Below are 4103 nucleotides of genomic sequence, written 5' to 3' on the forward strand. Positions count from 1 at the left end.
GTTACTTGAATAGTTAGTGCGTAAGGGATGATTTCGAGGACGAAATCTAATTTAAGTGGGGGAGAGTTGTAACGCTCCGTTTATTTAAATAAATTAATAAATATAAGTCTCGGACTAATTTGTGAAGAATTTTAGGAGTCGGAGATTAAAATTGTCAGTTCCGGATTAGTCTTATAAGTATTTATGAAGGTAAGGACCACTTGGTAAATTATCAAGACTTAAGATGGATAGATTATGAGAAACAAGGGTTAAATGGTAATTTTGGACTTCATTGTAAAGAGTTTTGAAAGTTAGGGTTTAAAAGGTAAACAAATTAGGGTGGAGGGGCTGAAGTTGAATAATTTGATCATATGTTTGAAATAAGATACGGGATATACCCGTATCCCTTCCCCACACCATTTCCTTCAACCCTAAAACTAAGAGGCCCTTTCTTTGCTCCAGCCGTCATCACCATACGTTTTTCCTCCAGCCGCCACCGCTGATCTCGGGTCTGATTGCCATCCCTCCACCTGGAACCTTACCATCGGGCGCCACCCAACAACCCTTGGTGCCGATGTCATTGTGTGAAACTGTAAGAGTTGACGAAAACCAAAGATGGAGGCCGAGAACATTGTCGAATGAGCGATCTGGAACTTCTCGGTATGCCAGCAACACTTGATTTCTTCATTCTTCTCTTCGATTTCGATGACAACATCATTGTGTCGCCGGCAACGAATTTTGGTCGCTACCCCCCCCCCCCCCCCCCCCCCCCCCCCCCAGCTTGTTTCAGCGTCGCTAGCCGCCTAGTCGGTGGTGGGAGCGGTGGTCTCGTGTCACGCAAAGATACAGGTTGCTGTCGAACCATGAAGTGTTGTGAGATTGTTGCTGGCCGGAAATCGAGGAAAAGAACCACCATGGCCGCTTGCCATGGTGGTCGTCGCTGCTGCCGCCTCCCGGTGATGCTGCCACCGCCGTGAGCCACCAGGTGGGTGGTTAGGTCCATAGTGCAAATGAGAATCACGTGTGTGGGGCTGTATTTCCATATTTAGTGTGTGATATGTGTGTGTTGTCTAGCCGGAATTCCCAAGAACCGTCGCCGGCCACCGCTAGGGTGGTTATATGCGTGTGTTATAATTAGTTAGTGTGTGTGTGATCATTTTGAGTTAAGCACTGTAATTGTAATTAGCAAGATAAATAATAAAAAGAAACTCAAAACCACCACCGTAAGGTGGTGGCCGCCGCTGTGAGCCGCCATGGACCACCACTACCCGAGGTGGTAGTGGGTGGTGTCCCACAAGCAAAACCCTAATGGGCTTAGAGATTTATTTTGGGCCTATTGGGCCACATTTGGATGAGGAACCCTAATTAGGGTTTAGAAAACCCTAATTGTGAGTGTTTGGGCCTTAGACTTATTGGACCCACTTTTGGGCCATTGAGATGGGACTATGTATTAAGCCCAATCACTCCATCTCATTTATATAGTAGAGTAAAGGACTTAATGGACTAAGTCCTTAATGGGCTAATTAAGAAATACTAATATTTGAGAGATTATCAGCACGCACACGAGAATTATTTAATAAGTGAATATTAAATAATAATCGTTGGCAGAAATTAATCTACGCAATAATGAACTTAATGGATTAAGTCCTTAATGGATTAAGTCCCTAGTGTGTTAAGTCCTTAGTGGGTTAAGTAAGCAACACTTAACCCTAGTTATCATTTGATGTGAAACCCTAATTTCACTTAGGCTTTGTGTTGGGCCATCCGAGAATAATCAAATGGACTAGAGTAATTAGTTGGGCTTTAAGGTAAGGCCCATATGAAGGATTGGGACCAATTTGGAAAATTCGGCCATAGATGGGCCATATGTTGGGCTTTGATCCCTAGTTGACTTTGGGCCTATGGATTGAGCCTTGAGTTTGGGTAAGCCAAGCTAGGGGTAATGTAGTAATTATCCAAAGCACGTATTTTTTTTAGTTATGTGTTAGAGCCCAATTATTAATTGGGTGTTATTTGGTGTTGACAGTTCGGGAATCTGTCAACCAGCAGCTGGGGTGGAGTCTACGGGACTTCAGCAGTGTGGGATTGTGTCTACGGGACTTCAGCAGTGTGAGGTGAGTTTCCTTCTAGTAGGAACGGGTCTACGGCCACAATGCCGGCCCGTTTAGTTAGCAGTAGTTCCGGACTTCAGTCCGATGCAGTAGTTCAGTATGCTTGGTGTCTTTGTGATACAGACATGGTATGAGTTATGTGTTCCGGACTATGGTCCGATGCAGTATCCAGTATATGTGTTTATATTATATGCTATGATTACGTTACGCTATGTTCACTTAGTTCTGGACCTCGGTCCGATGTAGTAGTTAGAGTGCTTGATGTCTTTGTGATTCAAGCATGTTTTGTGATATGTTTATGCTATGTTATGTTCAGTCAGTTCCGGACTTCGGTCCGATGCAAGGGACAAGGTCCCAATCAGTTCCGGACTTCGGTCCGATGCAGAGGGCAAGGCCCTGGTTAGTTCCGGACTCCGGTCCGATGCAGTTTCCGGACTTCGGTCCGATGCAGAGGGCAAGGCCCTGGATAGTTCTAGACTTCGGTCCGATGCAGTTTCCGGACTCCGGTCCGATGCAGTTTTCGGACTTCGGTCCGATGCAGAGGGCAAGGCCCTAGTTAGATTCCGGACTTCGGTCCGATGCAGTGGGCAAGGCCCAGTAGATGCTTTATATGCTATTGTATGGTATGCGGTAGTTTGGGGGAGCTCACTAAGCTTTGTGCTTACGGTTTTCAGTTTTGGTTTCAGGTACTCAATTCTTAAAAGAGGAGCTCGGGAAGATTGCAGTGCACACACCATTTGTTCAGCCTGGGATGTTTATACTCTGATATATTTGACAATTGTTAAGATATTTTGAGATAAATTCTTTATGATTCTTATATGACGATTGATGAACATGGTTTTATTATTATTTTTAAAACGAAATTTTCAGACTGTATTTTTGGGATGTTACACGCACGCTTACCTTCAGGGAGTTCCATGCATGTGGAGCTCCCGATTATCATGGGGCGCGGGACCCCATAGCGAGCACTAGATGGTTGGCAGATGTGGCCAATGCCTTCCGCACTAGCAGATGTCCCAAGGGGGACAAGGTTAGATTGGCGTCCTGTCTTCTCAAGGATAGGGCACGAGATTGGTGGGAGGAGATTGGTCATGCCATCGGGGGCGATGCAGCCTTGGATGCCATGACCTGGGCAGAATTTACTACCAGATTCAGAGCTGAGTTCGCACCGGTTATTGAGATGCAACAGTTAGCCCGCGAGGTTCAGGATCTTACCCAGACTACTGAGACGGTGGCGGAAATTACAACCAAGTTCAGGGAGAGGGCACTTCTCATTCCTCAGTATGTGGCTGATGAGGAAATGAAGAAGGCTCGTTATCATGAGATGCTGTGGAGTGATATCCGCCAGTTCGTGAGACGCTCCAGTTGTAAAACGTTCGATGACATGATTGCTAGGGCGAGAGAGAGAGAGAGAGAGAGAGAGAGAGAGAGAGAGAGAGATTGACCTTGAGATAGAGAGGAAGAGGAAGCTGGAGGTGGCTCCAGGTACAGGGAATGCAGCAGAGCCACTCTCGGTGTGGTAAGTGTGGGAGATTGTACGATGGGGCGTGCAAGGCATGGAGTGCCAGTTGCTACAAGTGCGGTCGGACTGGGCATATGAGCAAAGATTGTACAGCCACTACCACCGCTGTTTCAGCATTAGATCTGATTTGCTTCCATTGCAATCAGAGGGGACACAAAAAGTCCCAGTGTCCAAGTTTAGCTGCTGTAGGGAAGGTGTCAGCACCAGCTCCTGCTACTTTGAGGATTTCAGATGGCCGTCAGGGCTAAGGCGAGATGCCAGTGGAGAAGAGTAGGGCTTTTCAGCTGACAGTAGAGGAGGCTCGAGCGACTCCTGATGTGGTGACGGGTATGTATTTTCCCTTATCTCAGTATTTATTTATTCATTGTTTCTTACGGTTATATGTTTTGTATAGGGTCGTTCTCGGTGAACGGCATCTCAGCTACAGTATTGTTTGAGTCGGTAGCTACCCCGATCATTCGTCTCTCTTGCACTTAACAAGAGGTTTAGCA

General features: G+C 46.2%; 1 long non-coding RNA gene across 2 annotated transcripts; it reads left to right on the top strand.

Annotated features, from left to right (window-relative positions):
* The first annotated feature begins 393 nt into the window (after positions 1-393).
* LOC145033961 (uncharacterized) lies at positions 394-2923 on the top strand. Of its 2 annotated transcripts, none has more exons than XR_013677802.1 (3): positions 394-639; positions 2006-2093; positions 2777-2923. It is a non-coding gene; the product is annotated as an uncharacterized LOC145033961 (long non-coding RNA). The 2 variants fall into 2 exon arrangements; XR_013677801.1 differs by lacking the exon at positions 394-639 and adding an exon at positions 760-964.
* The last annotated feature ends 1180 nt before the right edge of the window (positions 2924-4103 follow it).

This window comes from Lactuca saligna, chromosome 3, assembly GCF_052625555.1.
Source record: "Lactuca saligna cultivar CGN05327 chromosome 3, ASM5262555v1, whole genome shotgun sequence".
Classification (NCBI taxonomy): Eukaryota; Viridiplantae; Streptophyta; class Magnoliopsida; order Asterales; family Asteraceae; genus Lactuca; species Lactuca saligna.